Raw genomic sequence first — 26,456 nt, forward strand, 5'->3', positions numbered from 1 at the left:
AAAAACATTAAGTACTTCGAATACTTAAGAAGAATTTGTTAGACCTATAGTGAAATAAAACCTACAAAATACTTACTGAGGGACATAAAAGAATTCAAAAGTAAATGGCAAGATATGATAAATTCGTTAAGTGGGAGGATTCAAAATCCCAAACCAGCTGTTTTTCCACAGATAATTACATAACACAACCCCAACAGCAATGCTTATGTCAATATTTTGAGTAAACTGACAAAGAGATCCTAAAACCCGTCTTGAAAATAAAAATGTAAAAAACAGAAAGTGCCCAAATCAATAGAAAAAGCAATGAACAAAATAGAAGGTTCAGAAATAGAACCAATACGTAGGATCTAGTTTTACATTACAGGTAGCATTTAAGTTCAGTAGGAAGAAGCCAAATTATTTAGTAAACTCACTAACCATATTGATGACAATGAGAAAATTTTTAAAAATTGCTATAACTTCAAAAAAATTCCTGATGAACTCATAAATATTTTAAATATTTAAAAAATGAAATGATATAAATGAAACCACCATAGGTAGGTGAATATTGGTGCAGTCCCAGTTAGAAGCCTTAATAAAAAGGATTTCAAAATCAGAAACTATGATAAGAAAGACTAATAAAACTGACTACAATAAATAAATAAATAAATCCTATTACATTAAAATAATTTCTTTTTGTCAAAAGACACCATCCAGTCATTAGAGAGTAAAAAGACAAGCCAGAGAGTAGGAAAATATATGTGCATAACATATAACAGCAAAAAACCAGTACCCAGAATATGTTTTAAAACTGCCACAAATAAATGAGAAAAAGAAAAATATTTTTAAATGGACACAGTACTTGAACAGGTATGTCACTAAAAAGGAAATTCACGTGGCCAATGAATAAATTAAAATGTTCAACCTCTTGGTCTCCAAGGAAACATATAATAAAACATCAATGAGTTATTACTACATATTTACCAGAGGGGCAAAAAATCTGAAAGTCTGACAATACCAAGTGCTGACAAGGGTGCGAACTATATAACGAAGTTCTTAGAAATCAATAAAACACAAACACATAAAATGTTAAGCTCTATTCCTGAGTAGTATGGGAGACAGGTGTGCTGAGAACTAGGACCAACACAAAACTGAATCCAGGAAGTAGGTGCAGTTAAGTGCAGCAGCCTCACCCTGTCTCCTACTGGGTGTTTCCTATCTACACTCACATTCCACGAAATGTGGTAACTGTTACAGACCTCACTCACTCTAGGTACCAGAACTGCTGGAGCTCTGAGGCAGCCCCAAGGAAGGTGCCAAAGGTTTCTTTTGTGATTATCATGCTCTGTAAATGATCCACACCTTTGATCAGCAATTCTGCTTTCCATTTCCACACTGGTGAGGAAAATGCATCCTCCTCGGAGAAGGTGATTACTGAACACCAAATCAGACCCTCAGAGAGAAGGCTGTAACTTAGATACACAGTTGTCACAGTCTAAAACCATAGCCACATCTTCTGATGACTTTAAGTCATTCTCCAGATCAGAAGTTTACATTATTCCTAGAGAGAAATCTGATCTTTATTACATTTGTCTGAATGTGAAATAACTGCAATTAACATTGCTGATAAAATACCTATTTTCCTAATGAATCATCAGGTTTCTTTCCTCTCCTACAAACTGTCCAAAAGGAGGCTGGTAAGTCTTAAATGCAAGATAGGTTCTCATATGCCTAGAACAAGTAACTAAGATCTTGTAACCAAACAAGAAAATGAATAAATCGACCTTCAAATGTCTGTTCTCCTCGTGATATCAATAATCCCATTCTGAATTCTACCTTTACATTCCCATTAAGGACCATAATAAGCAAAGTGAATTTTTTTTTAAAAAATTTGTAAGTCAGGAGGAGACAAAAATATTAGAGCAAAAAGTACTTTTATGATGCACTTTACAAATCTAAAATTGGAATTTACCCTAAGATACAGCCTTCATAATTTGGGTTGTTTATACAGACATACCTTGGAGATATTGTGAGTTCAGTTCAAGACCACCACAATAAAGTGATGATCACAATAAAGTCACACAATTTTTTTTTGTTTTCTAGCACATACAAAAGCTATGTTTACACTATACTGTAGTGTACTAAGTATGCAATAGCATTATGTCTAAAAAAAATGTACATATCAATTTAAAAATACTTTATTAACAAAAAATGTTAATCATCATCCAAGCCTTCAGCAAGTCATAATCTTTTTGCTGGTGGAGGGTCTGCCTCAATGTTTGTGGCTTCTGACTGGTCAGGGTGGTGGTTGCTGAAGGTTGGGAGGCTGTGCCAACTTCTTAAAACAAGACAAAAGTGAAGTTGCCACATCAACTGACTCTTCCCTTCATGAACAATTTCCCTGTAGCAGGCAATGCTGTTTGGTAACATTTTATCCACAGTAGAACTTCTTTCAAAATTGGAGTCAATCCTCTCAAATCCTTCCACTGCTTTATCAACTAAATTTATTTCTAAATCTTTTGTTGTCATGTCAACAATCTCCACAGCATCGTCATCAGGAGTAGTTTCCATCTCAAGAAACTCTTTTTTTTCCTCATCCATAAGAAGCAACTCCTCACCCATTCAAGTTTTATCAGGAGATGTCAACAATTCAGTCCCATCTTCAGGCTCCACTTCTAATTCTAATTCTCTTGCTATTTCCACCACATCTGCAGTTACTTCCTCCACTGAAGTCTTGAACCCCTCAAAGTCATTCATGAGGGATGGAATCCATTTCTTCCATACTCCTGTTAATGTTCTTATTTCTATCTATTTCCATGAATCGCAAGTATTCTTAATGGCCTCTAGAATGATGAGTCCTTTCCAGAAGGTTTTCAAATGACTTTGACCATATCCATCAGAGGAATCACCATCGATGGCAGCTATAGCCTTTCAAAATGTGTTTCTTAAATAATGAGACTCGAAAATCTAAATTACTCCTTGATCCATGAGCTACAGAATGGATGCTGTAATAGCAGGCATGAAAACAACATGGATCTTGTACATCATCAGAGCTCTTGGGAGACCATGTACCTTGTCGATGAGCAGTACTATTTTGAAAAGAATCTTTTTTTCTAAGCAGTAGGTCTCAACAGTGGGCTTAAAATATTCAGTGGGCTTAAAATGTTGTAAACAGATGTGCTATCATCTAGGCTTTGTTGTTTCATTTATAACGCAGAGTATATTTGGCATAATTCTTAAGGGCCCTAGGATTTCCAGAATGGTAAATGAGCACTGGCTTCAACTTAAAGTCACCAGCTGCATTAGCCCCTAACAAAGCCTGTCCTTTGAAGCTTAGAAGCCAGGCATTGACTTTTCCTCTCTAGCTATCAAAGTCCTAGATGGCATCTTCTTCCAATAGAAGGCTGTTTCATCTACATTTAAGATCTGTTGTTTAGTGTAGCCACCTTCATTTATTATCTTAGCTAGATCTTCTGGGTAACTTGCTGTAGCTTCCACATCAGCACTTGCTGCTTCACCTTGCCCTTTTATGTTATGGAGGCCAGAGGAGAGGGAGAGAGATGGGTAACAGCAGGTCAGTAGAGAAGTCAGAACACACAAATTTATTGATTAAGTTCAGTCTTACATGGGCGCAGTTCATGCCACCTCAAAACACTAGCAATAGTAACATTAAAGATCACTGATCACAGGTCACCATAACAAATATAATAATACTTTAAAAGTTCAAAATATTGCCGGAATTACCAAGATGTGACACAAGACACAGAGTGAACAAATGCTGTTGGGAAAATGGCACCAGTAGACTTGCTTGACACAGGGCTGCCACAAACCTTTAATTTGTAAAAACAACAACAACAACAACAAAAAAAAACAGTTATCTGCTAAGTGCAATAAAGCAAGGTATGCCTCTACTGTTAAGTTTCACAGAATGTAAAAACACAGGGTTTTTTTAGACAAATTTATTCAATTTACTTTCATAAAGTTGTTAAATGTGCCATAAACAGTGTTACAAGCTGGTGGCTTTCAAAAAATTGAATAGTTCCTGCCTGTTTTTGATAAGCAAACAACAACTTTGGAACACTGAATAAAAATCAGGTGGAAACAACAAAAAAAGGTGAATGGATAAAGAAGATGTGGTACATATATACAATGGAATATTACTCAGCTATTAAAAGGAATGCAATTGGGTCATTTGTAGAGATGTGCATGGACCTAGACACTGTCATACAGAGTGAAGGAAGCCGGAAAGAGAAAAACAAATATCATATATTAACGCATATATGTGGAATCTAGAAAAACGGTACAGATGAACCTATTTGCAAAGCAGAAAAAGTAGTATTTTCTACTCTTAAGGTCATGAACAGCATAAACCAGTCCCAAAAAAGTTGTAAATCTCAGGAACAGAGAGAGAGCAAAGAAAAATATTCCAAAATTTACGACTATAACTTTTACCAAAGGATCTTAGCCTTCTAGAACGCAGAGCCTGAGGCAAGGATTAAAGTGCTGACAATTTATTCCAGAGGTGCAAGCCCAGGACTGTGAAGGTGAGGAGGAAAAGGGAGTGAGGCAAGGAAAGATACTAAAGAGTGTGCAATAAAGCATGTGATCATGCTGACACTTTCAAAATAAGCCAGGAAGACAGCAGGTCACCTGGCAGGTGTGTCCACTTGGTACTTGGGACTTCTCAGAAAGAGTTTCAAGAACAAACTGGACCTCAGAGTAGCCCATGTAAGGGAGGAAGAAAGGGAAATCCATCTGCCCAGCTCCCTCCTATGGTCTCCCATTGGTTAAGGTTTACTACAGGGAGCCGACAATAGAACACTTCTGGGTTTCACCATCTAGGCCTTAGCGGCCACTCCACAGCCAGGCCCTATGCCCGCTGTGTGGCACTCCACCCAAAACAAAAAGTGGAGGGAGATTTAGCACTTGATAGGGCTCGGCATGTGGGGCCCAAAGGACACGTCAGCCCAGGGCTTCACCTCTGAACTCCAGCCTGCCCTTAGAGCTCAGCAAGTCACAGCAACAGTGGCAGCTGTGTGCTCAGGGAGGAGAGGCTCAAAAGGAGGTGGCAGGGAGAGAATCTCATTAGATGCTCCAGGTTTGGGTTCAATATAGGACCTTTCAAGAAATAAAGCTCTGTCCAATTGCTTTAATGCACTCAGCAATTTCTGCCTCATTCATTCATTCATTCATAGGTACATAATGAGTGGCTATCACGATCCAGTTCCTGTCTGTGTTAGGTCCCAGTAAATCAATAAGACAATTCCAATCCTCACAGAGATCCAGATCTACTCAAGGAAACACGCATCATTCACTAAACAAATTATTTATTGAGTGCCTCGTTCGTGTGCTAGACACTCCTCTAGGCCTGGAGACTCAGGGATTAATAGTAAAATGACCACAGAATGGTAAACAATGAGAACGGTACTGATTATAACCCTGAGTAAATGATTACTAGTGTTTTAACTAGTCGTCCTGCGACCCGAGTCAAGTATATGAAATCCCATCAGTATACAGAGGTTTAAGAGCAGACAAATAAACAACAATTATACAACACACCAGGGCTTGGGCACTAAATGGGGAGATCTGGATAAAATCCTGGAAAATGGAACCAGAATCCAGGAACCTAGCAAGTCCCTGACATTTTGCAAGATGTGTTATTTCAGGAAAAGGTGCCAGTCTGCTGCAAAAAACTGACATATGAAATTAGACAAGATCCCACTGAAAGGAATGGGGTAGGGAAGTCCTGCTGACTGCTGGTGTGGCAGCCACTTGCTACCAGTGAGGGGCCCGCTGAACGGACGCCAGCTCAGATAGAATCACTCTGGAGGAAGGACCCACATTCTGAGTCCAGGTCCCAATCTCCAACCGATTACCTGGAGCTTGACTACATTTTGGTTCCCAATAGTTTGTAGGGGACCGCAGGTGGCCACAGTCCCTTATTTGGGGTGTGGGATGAAATCAATCCCTGTGTTGAATATAATGATTGTAATAAGGTGTAATGATAGTAATAACTTTTGCAGGCATTTTTATGTGCACGTTTCATGTATTTTTTTAAGCCTTATGAAAATCATACATATTGAACCTGTAACTATACTTTAAAATATTTAAGAGAAATTAATTAACAGACTATATAAATGGTATTGTTTGTGGGATTTAATTGGTTAAATTTATAAATTTAGCACTATTCAAAGAGCAAGTGAAATGAGTGCTTTTCATTTTAACACAAATATTACTAGATTTACAAATAAATTTACAAGATTTCCAAGTAGTTTTTAAAAGCTTACAGTTTTAAAAGCTTACATTTATAACTTTAATGAATTAGATATTGGATAAAATACAGGCATACCTCAGCAATATTGCAGGTTCAGTTCCAGACCACTGCAATAAAGCATATCACAATAAAGCAAGTCACACAAATTTTTTGGCTTCGCAGTGCATACAGAAGTTATGTTTGCGCTGTACTGTAGTCTACTAAGTGTGCAATAGGATTGTCTAAAAAATAATGTGCATATCTTAATTTAAAAATGCAAAGCAAAAAAAAAAAACCCAATTAGTAACAATAGTTGTATGTGATGTACAATAGTTAACATCACAGATCACCACAACAAATACGATAATAATGAAAAAACTTGAAATATTGTTAAAATTATCAAAATGTGACACAGAGACATGAAGTAAGCAAATGCTGTTGAAAAAATGGTTCCGATAGACTCGCTCAGTGCAGGGCTGCCACAAAGCTTCAATTTGTAGAAAATGCAATGCCTACGAAGCACAATAAAATCATAAATTTCTCTTTCTGAGCCCTCAGAAATCAAAAACCAAAGGGACAAGAAAGACACCATAGGCCAGGTAAGTACAAAATGCTATAAGAACACTGACAATGGAGCAACCAGTTCTGAGGGGAGGTGGTTGTGCAGGAAACAGAGACAAAAATTCCTAAAGCCGCAGGTGATGTTTCAACAGAGTTTGGACAGAAGGAACACAGCAGGGGGACAGTGGAGGGAGGCTGAAGGGAAGCGTACATCAGCACAGAGGAGCATGGGCGTGGCCCACCGGGGTAAGCCAACAGGGCACGGGGGTGGAACCTGCAAGTGGTTCTGAATGGCTACAGCTGGGTCAGCAGACACAGGGACGGGAGGGGTGGGCCCGGCAGCAACGGGAACCAATAGAGGTTTATCCTGAGGGGTCTCTGAAGGATTTTTTCTTTTAACATCTTTACTGGAGTATAATTGCTTTACAATGGTGTGTTAATTTCTGCTTTATAACAAAGTGAATCAGTTATACATATACGTATGTCCCCATATCTCTTCCCTCTTGCGTCTCCCTCCCTCCCACCCTCCCTATCCCATCCCTCTAGGTGGTCACAAAGCACCGAGCTGATCTCCCCGTGCTATGCGGCTGCTTCCCACTAGCTATTTTACGTTTGGTAGTGGGCATGACATAATCAGATTTGTGTTTTAGGCAGATCCTTCTGGCAGGGTATGGAAGATGGCCTGCAGGGGGAGAAAAGGTGGGTGTATAAGCAATGTATGCCCTCAGTGTACAGTGATGGTGGGTACAGAGAAGAGTTAACAAGTCTTTATTCAGGAAGTAAAATCTACAGAATGTGGGCCCTGGAGAGATGTGGCTGTGGAGTGTGTGCCTAGCACAGGGCCAAGGAAGTAACTATAGACAATCAATTGAACAACAAATTTGTTCAATGTGTTGAACAAATGATGAATAGAATAATGGCAACAATATCAAAACGTGTCGTTTAGTGGAAGTTACTGGGTGTTGAGCCCTTTGCCAAGAGTTTTGCCTTTACTATCCAATCTCATCTTCACATCAATCCTTTAAGGCAGGTTACATTTATTGTCCTCATTTTGCAAATGAGGAAACCAAGACACAGGGACATTAAATTACTTGCCCAAGCTCACCCAGCTACTCGGGAGAGGAGGCAGGATTTAAACCTGGGTAATCAAGCTCCAGAATTCTTTGCCCAAAGGTGAAGGATAGTTTTACAGTTTCTAGCAATTGGAGTGATGAAAAGGTTTGGGTGGAGGAAAAAAAGTACAATTTTGGACAAAAATTTAAGATGTGCGTAGGGCTTCTAGACACAGATGTTTAGGAAAACTGTCAGTAGCTCAAGAGAAATGTCAGGAAGCACAAACATGGGAATTATCAATAGGAGGTCCCATGGATCATAAGAGTGGATGGGATCACAGAATATGAACAGAGTGAAAGGAGAAAGAGGACCAGGTGATCACTGATCACTCCTAGTGATCACTGATTTTAAAGACATGGGAAGAGAAAGAGAAGCCGGAAAATAAAATAGAGTGGTCAGAGAGGTAAGAGTTCCACCAGCAGAGTGGTGTGGCAGGAACCACAGTAGAAGGCAGAATTAGAAGCCTTCGAGAAGGAGGGAGTCAAAATGCACAATAAAGCAAAGTGGCCAAACAAGATAAAGACAGAAATGCCTATTGGATTCTTTTAAGAAGACATGGGTAACCTTCAATTAACTGAAGCAGTTCCAGAGAGAGAATGGCAGATTACACTGGGTGGAGGGGGATAATGCGATAAGGAAGTAGAGGCAAAGGGTAGAGATACGCTTTGTAAAAGTCTAGCGGTGAAGGCAAGAGGGAGATGGGAGAGGCTTGAGGGAGACAGAGCCATGGGAAGGATTTGCAGAAGAGGCAACGCTGATTAAGAGTCAGTAAAGGAGAGGTTGAAGATGGTGGGGGAGAGGCTAGGATTGATGCCGTGAGGTCTGAGGATCGCAATGATTCTGGAAGAGCCACCACAAAGAGTGGAAGAGGAAGCCATTCGGGGACATGATAAATGATTAGTGACTTCTCCTGAAGCCAAAGCCATACATTTGTAACATCAGCACAGTTATAAGATCTTCTCCAGCAGTTCCTGGCAGCCCCTGGTAGGAGACAAGACAGATGTCAGATTGCTCCAGAAACATATGAAAGACGAGGAAGTGACGGGTTTGCAGGGGCCTGTGAGAAAGGGGCTGTGTGCTGCACGCGATCCGGGCAGGCAGGAAAGGAGGAGAAGCCATAAGATATCCGAATGCGCTTCAGGGAAAGAGCAGGACCTGCCAACACTGCTGAGTTACATCAGAAATAAGCTGAGTGGAACTTTCCTACTGACCTGGAATCACAGCTAAGGTCCAAACTGAAGACCCAGAACTCATAATATCCCACGTTCAAAGTGACCAACAAGCTTCCACCCATGAACAAGCTTCCACTGCCCTGCACTTTCTTAGAGATGCCAACACTGGTCCTGCCGCCCACCCACGCCAACAGCTCCCCCTCCCACCTGAACACTCCCCAAATCAATAGAAGGAGAGGATGCAGGAGAGGAAGGTAGTAGCCGGCCTTGTGGGGAAAAGGGTCCTTCAGGGTGAAAGGGACATGCAACACCTAAGCCAGACGAGTTGGGTTCAAATCCCATATCTGCCACTGGTAAGCTATGTGACCTAGGGCAATATATATCCACTCTGGTCCTCAGACTTCTCGTCTACAAAAGCGGTATAATAATACCTACTCCAAATGGTTGTTACAGGGATTAAATCAGTTAAATTATTTAACATGCTTAGAATTGCACTATGTAAGTATTAGCTATTTTTCTTATTTCTTCCCCTTCTCATGGGAAACCAATGCAGGTGCTTTCCCTTCCCCAAAGCCAAGTCACAGGGTCTCCCATGGGGACCACTTGCAACATTTGGAGATGCCTTCAAAGAAGGAACACTGCTCTCTTTGGCCCTCAGAGGGAGAGAAAGAGGACTCCAGTTAGTTCCCCTGTCTCAACAAGAAGTTGCAAGGCAGGGAAAAGCAGGAGAGGAGCCATGGGGCTTTCCAGGAGCGTCAGGGCTAAGTAAGAAACACAGCACCAGGAGAAGAGGGTAGGATTCTATACCACTGATGGCACCAAATGGAGAAGACCCAGCTCACTCTGGAGGAGGGGGTCCTCCACAGTCGAGGGGCTAGGGCAAAGCTGTTCACCCCAAGCAGAACCAGAGCAAGGCCAGGACCTCCCCCCAACACACACCACCTCCAGGTCGGAGACACAGAAGAACTCGGCCTCTGCAGCTGTCCCTCTTGCACCCAGCACGAGGGGAAGAAACCCCTAGAAGGAGGAGAGGGAAGAGATTCCTCAGAGCCTGAGCACAGCCCCTCCTGCACCCCAGCAGCCAGGATCCCGCCTCCTCCAGCCACACTGCAGGGAACAGGTTAGGTCACAGTTTCAGAAACGAAGGGTGCTGTAAACACGGAGACTGGCAGGAAAGCTTTGGCTCTAATCAAGGTATCCTGAGGGTCATAATGTGCAGAAGGAAAGTAGAATTTGCTCCCGCACAGTGGAGAGCACTTATCGGCAAAAATAAAACCAGGTCCTACGTTTGTACAGAGCTGAGACCTCTCCTTAAATAAGACAAATATGAAAGACCTTCAGCCGGCAGGTTCTCCATGGCCACCCTCACCCCCCCTGCTCCACTGACTAAGCGCATCACAAACCAGCCCCACAGGGCGGAGGCTGCCGTTCCACTTGAGGCCCACAGCCTGGAATATCTGTGGCCAGCCTCGGGCGGTAGACCCAGCCTAAACCTGGCCCACGTGTTCAGTATACAAGATTGGGCTTCTGCTTCACTTTCTCAATTATGCTCTGATTTCACTCTGGAAAAGTCCAGACCATTTGGCTGATGCCCTGACAACTACCCTAGCTTTCTCCAACCCTCTCTCCCCGAGGACTAAACTCTTTCCTTGTTGGAACCTCCCCTGATGGGAGTTTCCATTCCTCTTCTTAGAACCACGGCAGCACTTCTCCCTCTCCTGCCCCTTACCACCACTATCACGCCCCTGGAGTACTGCCAAGGCCAAAGTCACCACAGCCCACTAGACTTACTGACCACAGCACTAACCTGGCCTGACCCCCAGTCTCCAGACCCACCCCTCCCAACCTGCCAACTCCAGCAGTTCTGGGCTATAACAGTCAAGACCATGTGGGTATGACTACACTGGGAGAGGGAGGGCACTTACAAATTGGAGAGTAGATGTAACAGGATCAGAGGAATAGTTGGTTTCAGAGCAGAAGCTGATAGGATGGAATTTAAGATTTCAAGGTGAAGCAGTGAGTGATGCCAGAGTCTCTAGTATGGCTATGGGAATGGGTGGACACAGCGGGGGAAAGGAAGGCTGCCAGTGTGGAGAAGTGCCAAGAACCCATCCACTTATCAGCTGACCCATCCAAAACAAAGCTGGCGTGTCACAGTGCCAAGGCTGGGAAGAGGATAATTTAATCTTGACTCAGAGGAGAAGGGACCATAAGGGTGTTCAAGTGCTTCTTTTTGTGTTCTTTTAACATTTAATTTTGGAAAATGTTGAACATATCACAAAAGTAGACAGAACTTCGTAATGAACCGCCAGTTAGCCATCACCCAGCTTCAACAACTGTTGAAAATTTTGCCCATCTTATTTCACTAGTATCCCCCTCCTGGTCCACCCCCCAACCCCCACTGTTGATTATTTTAAAGCAAATCCCAGACATCATATAATTTCATTTGCAAATAATTGAGTATGTATGTATCTCTAAGAAGTAAGTGCTCTTCATTTTTTTCAACATTACAGAAATAATTTTCACACCTAAAAATACTTAACAATAATTCCTTAATACCATCTGACACCCTCTTGGTGATCATATTTCCTCAATAGACTTATGCCTCTTTACAGATGGTTTGTTTGAGATGGGAAGCAAATAAGGCCCACGTGTTCATTGGATTGATTTGTCTCTGTCTTAGTTTGGTTTCCCCCAGAAACAGGTTCCAAGGCTACAACTCTGGGAGACAGTGTGGGGCACCCCTGAGCGTTACCCCAGCCCTGGGAGATGGGGAGGAAGCTTGGGTATTTATGCACCTTCCCCATCCATCCCTGGCTGAAGACTGCTTCCAGGGGCATTAACTCTCCAGACAATAAAGTCTCTGGCACTCTGCTCTGCTTGCCATGCGTAATCCTACAGACAGAATGAAAGCCCTCGGGCAGAGGGTCACCAGAGTTCCCAGGAGGGTATCAACTGTAGCTGCTCCAGTCCACTAAAAGTTTCTTTCATCTACATTTCCTTCTCTGTCTTGTTCTTTGCCCTTTATTTACTGAAGAAGTGTGTCATCTGTCCTTTAGAATTTCCGCATTGCAGATTTGGTGTATTACATTCCCATGGAGTTATTTAACATGTTCTGCTATCTTCAACGTTTACTGTGAATTAAATAGTTAGAGACTGATCAGATCCCGATTCTATCTAGTGACGCCATGACCTTCCCATTGAATCACATCAGGAAGTAAGGGTCTCTAACAACTAAAGGTTTGTCTAGCTTTAAACAAATTTTCCTCCTCTTTCATTGGTTGGCTATGTTCCTTAATTCAGCATATTCCCAAGCAGGCCAACTTCTTCCAAATGCTATGGAAGCTGAGCAAATATGAAGTAGACAAGTCAAGCTCTGTGTCATCCAAAGGCCTCGCTGGAAAATTTCAAGGAGGGTTTGCTTGTGACTTAGAACACACACCCGAAGATGTCATTTTTTCTCCCACTCCTTAGAGTGTCTTTCAAATACCAACCTCCTTTTGAAACCAACTTCCATACCAAAACAGTGCAAGCACCACATGTATCTCTCTGACTTTGAATTCTGCATGTGTGAATCTGCTTACACTGTAAGCTTCAACAAATTCCAAAGCGGAGAGATGCTTAGACCCTCTCAATCTTACCTACACCATTGTATGAGAAAAGTCTGCCTAACTGCATTGTAATGCACATAGAATGCACACTAAAGAAAGAGGCTAAGGCTCTTGAAGAAATGCTAAAATTAAATTCAGAGAATGATCTAGCCCAAAGGAATGCTTCATACAATACTGACAAGTTGAAAATCTTCAGTAATTGATGTCTGGTAAAGAACCTCATTGTAGTTTAGTTATCCAAGGTCATTTCTACTTGCCTCCATCAAACCTTCTCCAGACCAGAGTCCATGTTGTCAATTCACTCATTCAAGAAACACTGACCGTTGGAGCTCAGGAAGGGTGCCAGGCTCCAGTGGGAAAGAGTTTCTCTTTATCTCCTCTGTGATGCCAGTTCCTTCAATGTCATCCCAGACTCACAATATTCCAGCCTATACATCTCCTTAAAAAGGCATCAGGGGGCTTCCCTGGTGGCGCAGTGGTTGAGAGTCCGCCTGCCGATGCAGGGGACACGGGTTCGTGCCCCGGTCTGGGAGGATCCCACGTGCCGCGGAGCGGCTGGGCCCGTGAGCCATGGCCGCTGAGCCTGCGCGTCCGGAGCCTGTCCTCCGCAACGGGAGAGGCCACAACAGTGAGAGGCCCGCGTAACGCATAAAAAAAAAAAAAAAAAAAAAAAAAAAAAAAGGCATCAGGGACAGTGATCTGTTTTTACTCAAAACACTGACACCAAATGTGTGGCTTCTTCTTCCACCCAACAACCAATTCCCTAATTCTCCAATACCAACTGAGCGTCCTACAATTCAATCCTGACACTAATTACCTGGAGTTGGCATCAGACTCCACAGGTTTCAAGGCTCCATCCCACAAGACTGCCCTCACTTCAGATGCCAGACACAAGTATCGAGTCTCCAGTTACCCACACGTCTGTCCCACTTGGCTACAAGGTTGGGGATTCCCACAATCTCCTCCTTAGGTTTGATAATTTGCTAGAAAAGCCGACAGAACTCAGGAGAGCACTTTACCATTAATAGGCTATTATAAAGATACAACTTAGGAAGAGCCAAATGCAAGAGATGCACAGAGCAAGGAAGTGAAGCAGGGAGCAAAGAGCTCCCACGCCCCCTCCGGGCGCACCACCTCCATGCGTTCACCAACTGGAAAGTTCTCTGAACCTCTTCTTTTAAGAGTCTTTACTGAGGTGTCATCAGGCAGGCATTATGGATTAAATCTTTGTCCGTTGGTGGTTAACTCAATCCCCACTCCCTCTCCCCTTCCTGGAAGTCAGGGGGTAGGGCTAAAAGTCTCAACCCTCTATTCATGCCTTGTTCTTTCTGGTGACCAGCCCCCATCCTAAATCTATCTAGGAGCCCCGACTCGACAGTAATCTCATTAGCATATAAAAGACACTCATCACTTAGGAGGTGCCAAGGATTTGGGGAGCTGTGTGCCAGGAACCAGAGACAAAGATCCAGGTGTCAGAGCACCCTCTCCCTCTTCACTATGCCTATGGTGGATATTTCAAAACCTATAAATGACATTTTCTACCCACTGCATTTACCAGAAAAAAAAACAAACTCTTATCCCCAGGAGACCACCTGAGTGGCTTCCTCTCCACGTGGAGGCCGAGCCATTCTGATGACTCCCAGTGTCCTTCTGGCCTTTATCCATCAGTGACCAGCATCTAAGAGTCACCTGGAACAGTGCAGTGTGTAGACAGCAAAGCCTTTGCTAATCAAGGTCCTCAGAAAATAACTACAACAAACCATCACAAAGCATTCATTAATGGGGCACAGCAGGAGGGAGGCAGCCTAGACCCACAGAGAAGGGAGGCCAAATATCCAAGCGTGGCGATGTCTTGAGGGTCCCAACTTCGTCCTTCTCTCTGAAGTTAGTTCTCACACAAGGTCATCAGTCTCTTCCCAACGTCTTAGCTGACCTCTGTGGGCCAAACAGTTCTGTCCCTGATGACCCCGTTCCCCCAGCCTGCCAAAAAATGCCCAGGCCCAGCCTGTCCAGCTAGCTAGCCATCTCCTTTATCTCTAGATAATTCCCACTAGACTCCACTGACAACAGGTACAAACCCGTACCACAGGCTGTTCTCTCTCAAACAGGCGTAATTCCCCTGCTTGATTTCACCTGGGAAGGGCGCGCTGGTTCAGCCTCTTCATTTTAAACAGAAGTGGAGGCCCACAAGGGTTCAGTGACTTTCCCAAGATCACCAAGCGGTGGCAGATTGAAATCTAAAACGGTTGTGCCCCAGGGTTACTGGACCATTCAATATGACAGGAAGCTTGTGTTTGTAGTTATGGAAGAATAATGCAGTTTGCAAATACATAAAGTTGCCCCTAGGCTATCAAACACTGGCTAAGGACTGAGTAATAGAACAGCTACTACTACGGGGGCACGAGGGAGAGTCTTCATCCCCATCAAAGGAAGCAGTGAACATCCTGGAAGAGTAAACTGGACGAAAGTGGAAAAAGGGATGGAGAAATAGAGGTAATGGTAGTTGACCCTGGATAATGGAAATTAAGTGGTTTTAGCCTTTTTCCCTTAGCTTTACTGTGATGCTTGAATTTTCTTCTCAAGTAGGTATTTATCATCATAATTAGGGAAAGTAGACCAATAAGCCTGATTCCTAGAGTCACACTCAGAAGCCAGCCTCATTTCCTGGGAGTCATACAAGATATAACACCTGCCTGGAGAATGCCATCAGAAGAAACAAAGCATTCCATTAAGCCATGAAACGTACCAGCTCTTTACAAGGCATCCCATCCACTAACACAAGCCATGATGGACTCTCAGGGCACCACATTCAACCCCGGTGCACGGCATTATAGCTTCAGAACTGGCCAGGATCTTTGTCAAAAAGTCAACTTCAGTCTTCTGGGTCAGGGGAGGCAGATAACTAACAGTGCCTAGATGCTCACTACAGTCCCCATGAAAACTAAAAATAGCAACAGGTCTGGACAAGATAAGAGTGCATTTACCATATACCAAAATCAGAAGGATCTTCCACTGATGGGAAGGAATTCAGGTATACAGTCACTGACAAGTGAACAGCCCCCAAACCAGAAGTGGCTGCGGGGTGAACCTGAGTACATCGTTCAGAGAACACACCCTATCCATACAGACACTGTAGATTTCTGTGTTTACCATACAGTCTTCTAGTCAGTAGCAATCCCATGACCGGCTCTAACAAATTCAGTATGTAGAACAAACACCACAGTGTTCCCGCACATGGAAGTCAGGGTCTTGAGGAAAAGGTGCCTTTTTCTAATTCACAAAGAGCACCATATAGGCTAGCAGTGACCTCATCAATACCCTAACTCCACTGGCTGCTCCTCCACTAAACTCTAAGGGATTCAATCCAAAGCACATAACCAGCCTGACACTGTTGGGAACCCCTTTCTGAAGAAGTCGAGTCCCTATGTCTCATCAATAACTTTCTTGCCTCATCCATCCTGAAGCAACAGCTTCTAGAGAGCAACCCAGCAAGGTGCAGAGATGACCAGACCAACTGTATTCCTGGGTGACCCTGGAATAGTGCCTGCAGGCAGGTATACATTTTCATGCAATGAAAGTTTGATCACAGGTGGCCTCAGGCCCTGCAGGGCCAATGTCCATTTTATCCCTTGTCAGAAAATGGATGGTTGGGGGAAAAGAAGCTATGTCAGCCAAAAACAGCTGCCCGAGATGTGTGACAGACCAGAACTGTCCCATCGGAGACACTGGCTCAGCCGCTGGCCTCGGTCGGTGAGGTCAGGGAGGGCCCTGTGAGTGAACAGTGTATCACATCCAGGAGCCAACACTAGGCTTATTCATGGGTAAGTAAATAGAAACACAACAGTCTGAGGCCTAATGACCAGAATCTGGAGCATAGGAGAACAAAAATAATTCCTCGAGGAATAAGAGCAAAGACCTTCTTGCACATAACTTTACTGCGGGGAAGAGTAAAAACTGCTTTGGGTCTGTGATAGGAAATGAGGGCACCTTCCTCCAAAATAGGCCAAGTACAAAATAGAGGAGGCAAATGTATCCAACAGAATGAACTGAGGAACATCAGAGCCCAATTATAGGAAATTCGAGGCCGAGAGGAATGTGCTGAAAAACAGCACGAGGACACGATTAGACATAGCCCAAAGGTGGGACAGCTAGCCTGGTCATTTCAACAAACTGATGTCATGAGAGAAAAAAGAACAAAAAGAAAATATCAGGTGAAGGGAACTCTTCTAGATTATAAGAGATTTTAAAATGACCAAGCAATTCCACTCGTAGGTATATACCCAAAAGAACTGAAAAGGTACTCAAATATTTGTACACAGTATTGTGTCCTGAATGTTTGTGTCTCCCCAGCCCCAACATCCATATGTTGAAGCACCAACTCCCAATGTGATGGTTATTTGGAGGTGGGGTCTTTGGGAGGTAATTACATTTAGGTAAGGAGGATGGATAACAATTGGTATCCATATAAAATGAAGAAGAGTCCAGAGCTCTCTCTTTCCCAAAGACATTTGGGAATAATTAGGGAAGTTTGCATATAGGCTGGGCGTTGAATGATATAAAGAATCATTGTTAGGTGTGATAATGGTAGCATAGTTAAGGAGAAAAATGCCTTTATCTTTCAGATGTGCACACTGAAGTATTTGGGAACAAAATGTTATGATGTCTGTTAAAGTATTTCAGGAAAAATGGAAGATGAAGCAAAGGTGGCAAGATGTTAACAATTGTGAGATGCAGGTGATGGGGTCGGGATATTAACTGTATTTTTCTCTTTAGTTTTCTATATGTTTAAATTTTTTCATAATAAAGGTAAAAAAACTCCCAATCAAAATCCCAGCAAGTTATTTTGTAGATATTGACAAACTGATTCTAAAGTTTTACATGGAGAGGCGAAAGACACAGAATAGCCAAGATTGATACTGAAGAACAAAGTTGGAGGACTGAGGTTATCAGACTGTAAAGCTTACTATAAAGCTACATTTAAATAAGACAGCACGATATTGGTGAAAGAGTACACAAATAGATCAATGGAACAGAACAGAGAGCTCACAAGTAGACTCCCATAAACATGGTCAAGTGATCTTTGACAAAGGAGCAAAGGCAGTACAATGGAGCAAAGATAATCTCTTCAACAAATGGTGCTGGAACAACTGGAATGACCAAAGGACTATAAAATTTGGAATCATCTAGATCCTCTTTGCAAATTGGGGCAACTCCAATCTACCTGGCAGCAGCTTTGAGAAATTTCTGAAAAACATAAAGCAGGCAAGAATGCCTGAAGCAAGGATGGATGGATCCCTCACTCACTGGTCAGACAGGCACACACAATGGGATAAATAAAGGGCCACAGGGTGGAAGTCCCACAGATGCCCCGAAAAGAGCACTCATGGTAGCTACCAATGAAGGTGGTAGAGTGCCTTACCTAAACTTGGGAACACACACAAAGAGGAAAGGAAGCATTGGCAAAGCAATTAAGAAAACCCTGCCAGAGATTTCCTCCAGTTACATTCATTATTTCCACAAATATTAAGTGCCTGTTACGTGAATCAATCTGGGGCTGGGAACGCAGCAGCAAACAAAACACACTTGGTGTCTAACTTCATGGTGGCTGCGCTATCCAATCCATACCCACTAGCTACATGTGACCATTTTAATTTTAATTAATTAAAATTAAATAACATTTTAGAATTCTATCACAGTCGCATTAGCCACATTTCAAATGCTCAATAGCCATGTGTAGCTAGTGGCTAACAAATGCTCCCAGGAGCAGCCCTCAACCAATGCTAAAGGGGAAGTTGGTAGACAAACGCCCCAGCCTCCTGCCTCTGGTTGGCATAACTCCGACGTGGCTTCCACGCTGTCTCTGAGATGTATATGTATAACTGATTCACTTTGTTATAAAGCAGAAACTAACACACCATTGTAAAGCAATTATACTCCAATAAAGATGTAAGAAAAAAAAAAGCAATTATACTCCAATAAAGATGTAAAAAAAAGCAATTATACTCCAATAAAGATGTTTAAAAAAAACCAACAACAACCAAAAAGCTGCCTCCCCACAAATCCCTGTTTCGAAGTCTACTTATGGGAACCTTCAAACCCAGGAAACAATATACACAGTCCAGCTACACTACCCCCCACCCCCAAACACTCTAACCACCAGAATATACTACCTCCATGTAAGTGAAGCAGCAAGGGTGTTCCTTCAGTGTTGATCCCAAATGTGCTCATCTTTGAAGGATCTCGAAAATACACACCCAGCCCTTAAACCATAAATTACTAAGTGCAGACCTTAATGTATGCAGTATGGAAACATGTAGCATTGTGGAGGGGTTGAGGGAGAATTGAGAGACCTAAGTCATCACCCAAGCAGGCCTTCTGCTCCCCAGGAACCCAACAGTGGGTTCTCACATACGGACCTTATGAGGGTGGAGCTTGGCCAAATCCTGCTTTAAGGAGCAGTTTGATTTTCTGTCCCAGGCAGGAGGCCAGCGGAAAAACGTAACAGCTAGTGTTTTTTGCATGTTTATTACATGCCGAGCCCTGTGCTAAATACTTCAAATGCATTAACTCATTTAATCCTCTGAGTCCACCATGTTGGAGCTGTTTTTCTCCCCATTGTACAGAAGAGGAAACTGAGGTTTACAGAAGGGAAGGGGCTTGCCTAAGATTACACCACTACTACACTGCTGCGCTGGGACTCCAACCAGGTCTCCCTGACTCTGAACCCAAACTCTTCACCCACAGGTAACACAACTCCCTTCTAAATGATTATTATAATAAAATCACCATTTGTTGAACCATATTATGTGCAAAGCACTTTAGATACGTAACTTCTTATCCTCACCACAACCATCCAAGTTAGAATTGAGCCAGATACTATGTAAGCTTCATAAATACATTACCATGGTTCCGATGAACCTAGGGACAGGACAGGAATAAAGACACAGAGGTAGAGAATGGACTTGAGGACACGGGGGTGGGGGGGAAGGGTAAGCTGGGACGAAGTGAGAGAGTAGCACTAACATATATACACTACCAAATGTAAAATGTATGGCTAGTGGGAAGCTGCTGCATAGCAAAGAGAGATCAGCTCGATGCTTTGTGACCACCTCGAGCGGTGGGATAGGGAGGGTGGGAGGGAGGCTCAAGAGGGAGGGGATATGGGGATATATGTATACATATAGCTGATTCACTTTGTTATACAGCAGAAACTAACACAATATTGTAAATAAATTATATCCCAATAAAGATGATTAAAAAAACAATAACAAATAAATACATTAGCCCTAGGCAGAGTTATCTCCATTTCACAGGTAAGAAGACTGAGGCACTAAGAAGCATTTCCCCAGGGACTTCCCTGGTGGCGCAGTGGTTAAGCATCCACCTGCCAATGCAGGGGACATGGGTTCGAGCCCTGGTCCAGGAAGATCCTGCATGCCACGGAGCAACTAAACCCGTGTGCCACAACTACTGAGCCTGTGTTCCAGAGCCCACATGCCACAACTACTGAAGCCTGCACGCCTAGAGCCTGTGCTCCACAACAAGAGAAGCCACCGCAATGAGAAGCCCGCAGACTGCAACAAAGAGTAGGCCGTGCTCATTGCAACTAGAGAAAGCCCGCACACAGCAACGAAGACCCAATGCAGCCATAAATAAATAAACTTAAAAAAAAAGAAAAATACTCAGGCTGTTTTTTTTTTTTGCGGTATGCGGGCCTCTCACTGCTGTGGCCTCTCCCGTTGCGGAGCACAGGCTCCGGACGCGCAGGCTCAGTGGCCATGGCTCACGGGCCCAGCCGCTCCACGGCATGTGGGATCCTCCCGGACCGGGGCACGAACCTGCGTCCCCTGCATCGGCAGGCAGACTCTCAACGACTGCGCCACCAGGGAAGCCCTACTCAGGTTTGTTTTTTTTTTTAAAAAAGAAGCATTTCCCCAGCAAGTGCCAGTGCAGGGAGCCAAGCCGGCTATATTCTCCTTCCTACCTGGGTGGGGCTCCTGGATTCCATCATGCTCTTCATCTTACCTGCGGAGACCCAGCTTCCTCCTCTGCAAACCCTGCCTGGTCAATGCTTAGAGGTAACTATGACTGATCGAGATCTCCTACCTGCTCAGAAGAAACCCAGCAGCAGTCCTCCCAAGGCTCTGCCCACTCCTTATCCTGCAAGTTGTCTCAGGTCCTGTCTTCTCAGAGTGACGTCACCCCATCCCATTAGCTTTCAGCTAAATGGCTTGGCCCGCGCTCTCTGGTCCTATGCAATCTCCCCTGCCTCGTACCCACCTTTTCTCACTGCCCCAAATGCCCTCAAGAGATCTCAATGAACGAATCAATAGCCTTATCAAAGAAAAGACATATCATGGAGATTACAGGGCTTTTCGTCCTTGGAGAAGTAAATTAAATAAATCCAATAATATTTGTTCCTTAATCTACGCTGGTCTTCTGATATTACACTCCTTATTTTGATGATAAGCTTCCAAGAATTTTTCAATTATGGCAATTTCAGCTGATTTCCATTCCCAAAGAACCCCCATCTAAATCTACCAAGAAGAATAGATACACCACATTTCTTTAAAATATGCATGTTTGCCAACTCAAAAGGGTACCATCTGCTTCACATAATTTCTGCATGAAGTTTCTGAAAAGCCTACACAACATATATGATCCACTCCTGCTGCAATAGGAGCCAAAACATTCCACTGCTATTGTACAAATCGACTCAGGTTAACTGTGGCTGAAATTGGCCATGGACCTTGCAACGATCAACTCCCTTAGAACACGGCTCACCAATTAAAATATACATATTTAATCAAAGTCATGCTAGAGAGGAAAGATAAACATGAAAATGACATCACCCTCAAGAATCATTTTTGAGCCCTGGGAAAAGCAAGTAGAGAACTGGCAAGAAAAGCAAATTGGGACTCTTTCAAAATGAAGCAAAGGAGAAGGCAAAATAAAGTCGGAATAATTAAAACAAGAAGGGAATGATGATGGGAGTGGAGGGAACCCAGCGAGGGGAGTAAGCACTGTTTCCCTGGTGAGGAATTACAATGCGGCACATGGCAGAATGCCTAACAACCTGTAAACAGAAAACACTATGTCCCCATCGGAGTAAACACATCAAGGCCATTCCTCACCAGCACTGTAAACTCTGGATAGAGGAGTTCGTTGGTGTGTGCCAGACGGTGAGGCATTACCAGAAGTGACTTTGGGGTATGCAAGTCTCCTGAATTACAAAGTAAGAATGTATTCCACAGCGAGTCCCTTCCCAGGTCACCAGGATGAATCAGAATTGTTAAGTGATTGGAAATCCTCCAAAAAACACACAACCCAATTGCAGATGCAGACAAAACGTTTTTAGTGTTCTGTCCAGGGCTGCAGAAATGTTGCACACCAGCATACGTAAATTCCCTAGACTTACAGCTCAGAGCAGAGGTTGGCAAACATTTTCTGTAAAGGACCAGAGAGCAATATTACAGGCTTTGTGCTCTATGTTGTCTCTTGTCATAACTATTCAATTCTGCTTTACACCATAGACAGCATGCACGAAAATGAGCCTGGGTGCGTGTTCCAATAAAACTTTATTTACGGACACTGAAATTTTAATCATATGTAATTATTAGGTGTCACAAAATAGAATTCTTTTAATTTTTTTCAGCCATTAAAAAATGTAAAAATCATTCTTAGCTCACAGGTTGTACAAAAGAAAATAGGTAATGGGCTATATTTGACCCACAGGCCAGTTTGCCAACTCCTGATTTAGAGCTTCTATTTAATAGAGGCTAAATAGGTGACATATGGTTCAAATGAATGATAAAGACACCTTGGATTTATTCGAAGATTGAAAATCATGAGGAAGAGACTGGAGGGTAGCACCGGATTTATCTCATGCAATGGTGACAAGTACTGTACTGCGTTTGTCTTGGAATCACTCAAGGCCTGTCCTTGAGTCCTTACAAGACCACTTGCCAGCTGTATGACCTTGAGCAAGTTTTACTTAACCTTGCCAAGCCTAATTTCCTCCCTTGTAAAAGGAGAAATAAGACTAGCACCTTCTTTTTTTCCAATAATCATTTTTTTAATTGAGGTATAGTTAATTTATAATGTTGTGTTAGCTTCAGGCGTACAGCAAAGTGATTCAGATGTGTGTGTGTGTGTGTGTGTGTGTGTGTGTGTGTGTGTGTATTCTTTTTCAGATTCTTTTCCATTATAGGTTAGTACCTTCTTGGTAGAGGTATCAAGGAGATGAAATGAGATGCTGTCTCTAAAAATACTTTGCACAGCACCCAGCACTTCTACTAAATGCAGCTAATTAGCATTATGATTATACTCATGGAATGATTAGTTGATTGACTACAAAACATTTTTCCTGGATATGAAGATAACATTTCCTGGATGTGAAGAAGTCCCGACTCCTAATTTATGAAAGTCAAAGCTCAAAACAAAGTAGATGCCAGAGGCAAACATCAAACTAATACAATAAAAGAATATTTTAATTTTGGTGCAACCAACACCCCAATGATTCAGCTATTAGGAGTCTGGAAACCTCCAATTTCTATAAAAGTTGTAAGCTTGAATTCATGAGAAAAGAATGTAAGCATAAACAGTCATTCAGTCACTCAACAAGCACTTCTAAAGACTTCCAGGACAGCCCACCTGCCTGGGTTGTAGAAGTGGTAGCCACTGACCAAGCCTGCCTCTGCTTCTGCTTCCCATCTCCATCCCTCACCCCATGACAAACAGAGTGGCCAGCTGTGGATGGTCAAATAGCTTCTATCTCCCGCTGCTCAACCCTGGCCCCAGTCAGCACCAAACAGACAGTTGCAGCAGCAGCAGCAGGTGACAAGGAAGATGGTGGTGGACGGCTGCTGGCCTGTGTGCTGGACTATGGGACAGGGTATTGCTATTAAGGAGTCAGCAAAAAGAAAGGATGAGAAAGCTGAAAGGAGGGCGATGAAAGGTGTTGATGACCTAGACTTCTTCACTGCTGATGAAGCAACAGAAAAACCTTCATATGTAAAAAAGTGGCCAGTCCGCCATGGCATTGTTGAAGAATGGGGCTTGATGAAAAGGTTTATGGATCAAATGATCTTTAAATATTTAAGAGCAGAACCTGAAGACCATTTTTTTTTGACTGAACCTCCACTGAATACTCCAGAAAACAGGGAATATACTGCTGAAATAATGTTCTAGGCTCGTACATTTCTGCACAGGCCATTCTTGCCTTAGCTGCATCCTGGACCTCAAGACAAGTAGGAAAACAATCTGTTGATAGACAGTGGAAACAGTGTCACCCATGCCACCCCTGTGGCTGAAGGGTATGTGACTGGCAGCTGTGTTAAGCACATTCCAAACTCAGGATGAAAAAGAACATATTTTATTCAGCAACTGCTGAGAGATGGAGAAGTAAGAATCCTTCAGAGCAATATTTGGAAACTTTAAAGGAAACTTTAAACTTTAAACTATAGCTATGCCCGCCCAGATTTAGTGAAAGAATTTAACAAGTATGACACAGATGGAGCAAAGTGGATTAAGCAGTATACTGGAATCAGTGCTATCTCAAAGAAAGAATTTTCCATTAGTGTTCGTTATTGAGAAATTCTTGGGACCTGAAATTTTTTTCATCTAGTTTGCTAGATACTCAACCTATCTCAGAAGTTGTAGATAAAGTAATTCACAACTGTCCTACTGATGTCAGACGTCCTCTCTACAAGAATATTGTCCTCTCTGGAGGCTCAACCATGTTCAGGGACATCGGACATCACTTGCAAAGAGATTTGAAAAGAACTATAGATGCCAGGCTGAAATTAAGTGAGGAACTGAGTGGTGGTAGATTGACACGAAAACCTATCAATGTACAAGTTATTACACCCAAAATGCAGTCACAGGCAATTTGGTTTGGAGGATCCATGCTGGCTTCCACACCTGAATTCTACCACGTATGCCACACCAGAAAGGATTACGAAGAAATTGGGCTCAGCATTTGTCATCACTATTCAGTGTTTGGAATCATGTAAAATTGACTTCGTAGTTATTGGGGTTAGGGAGATGAAGAAGAAATCATCTTTCTGACTGCCTTTTTTGCCTGGATGGCTGGTTTTGAGATTTTAAACTTGACTTGAGATAATAGGACCACACTCAATTACACAGGAATATTTTAGTAAGTTTATCAACATGGGAATGTAAAGGAGAGCCAAAATGATTAAATGTTTTTCTTCAGATTCAGTATTTGAATCGTATGTGTAACAAAAAGAAGCAGGTGTTCATTCTTTCTGTGCCCTGATAGGTTCTATATTATTGAATTAGCCAAGATTTGATGGGGTTTATCGGTACACTATAAATGTACCGATAAATATACATGACGCTTGAATTGAACACTTCTAAGCGTAAGATGCAAGAGCTTGCTTATATTTCATACTTTTTATCCTTTGAGGGAAAAAGTCACGGGAAAACTAGTATTTGAGGGAAAAAGTGAACACGTAAAGGACAAATTCAAAAAGTAGCCTATGACACATGGCATAGACACACACACTCATGGGATTCCAGTTATTAGGAAGTGCCTCCATACCCTGTGCCCCCCAATGTTTTTCTTTGCAAGTGCTTTTGGAACGAAGAAGCTATTATCTTAGATTAACTGATACCTGCTAGTGCTGTCTGTTTACCTCTCATTCTGTTTCTTGCGGTAAAAACAGGACTGTTGGACCAGTATTGCAGTTCTATAGTGTCATTTCTTATTAAAAAAATTCATCATTTAATTGGTCATTTTTGAAGCCTAACACCATTCTAATAAAGGCACAAATTTCTTTTGAATACTTGTTTCAAGTTCTTTTTAAGTTAATACATCTATTTTCTTCAAACCTCTGCAACAGTTCTTGAAAATCCAACAACTGTAGCAAACTGACTTTTTATGTGTTCTAAACAAATCATTGTTAACTTTTAATATGTCAAGTGCTTTCATTTTGATAACTGGATCTCCACTTGATATTTTCATTTGTATAACTCATTTGCAGTCTGAAAAGTTTTTTTTTTTAGTTCCAGTCTCTGACATATCATGGAAAGTTAATTTTCATTGCATTTAAAAATATCTGGATCATGAAAAAAAAGTGATGAAAATAAATTAAAACTAAATTACCTTTAAAATTTTTAATAAAAAAGTAGACTTCTGTGTGAGAAGCAGCTTGCAATGTCTGGCAGAAGGGCCTAAAAAGTAACCAAAATGATTTCAATACAACAAAGGTGACATTATTGATGTGTGTACACCCAGGGTTCAGGGAGCAGTGATGGCAAGCAATAGCTTTGGAGAAGAAGGAGGAAGAATGAAAGGAAGTTGGGTGAACTAGAGTTCTCCAGGCTCTGAAGATGGGGAAGAATTTTCCAGGCAGAAGTAACAGAACAGGCAAAGGACAGAATGAGCCCAAAGCTGCTGGAGAACGGAGGTTGAGCGTTGCTAGAAAGAGGCTGAAACCATCACACACCAACTTAAAGAACTGAGAGTCTACCCTACACCTGTAGGGACTCCATGGCAAGGCCTGGAAGGGGAATGACAAAGTCAAATTTATACTAGTGGCAACCAGGTACGGTGTTCACTTAGGCAAGAGCCATAAGCCCCCGTGGAACAGGGGAATGTGGTGGGGATGGAGAGGAAGGGGTGAATGGGAGAAATATTTAGGAGGCAGAATCTACACAGGACTTACTGACTGCATGTTGAGGCTGGGAGGAATGAAGAAGAGAGGAGAAACTGAAATAAGAAGCCATAAAAAAATAGCCAAG

The 26,456-nt window shown here is 42.6% G+C and overlaps 1 protein-coding gene and 1 pseudogene across 1 annotated transcript in view; one reads left to right on the top strand and one right to left on the bottom strand.

Moving 5' to 3' along the window:
• The window catches only part of SH3GL3 (SH3 domain containing GRB2 like 3, endophilin A3), a 144,358-nt gene that overhangs the window by 98,363 nt on the left and 19,539 nt on the right, over positions 1-26,456 (bottom strand). The window lies entirely within an intron of this gene.
• Positions 23,595-24,703, top strand: LOC116749014 (annotated as a pseudogene).

Source organism: Phocoena sinus, chromosome 2, assembly GCF_008692025.1.
Source record: "Phocoena sinus isolate mPhoSin1 chromosome 2, mPhoSin1.pri, whole genome shotgun sequence".
Taxonomy (NCBI): domain Eukaryota; kingdom Metazoa; phylum Chordata; class Mammalia; order Artiodactyla; family Phocoenidae; genus Phocoena; species Phocoena sinus.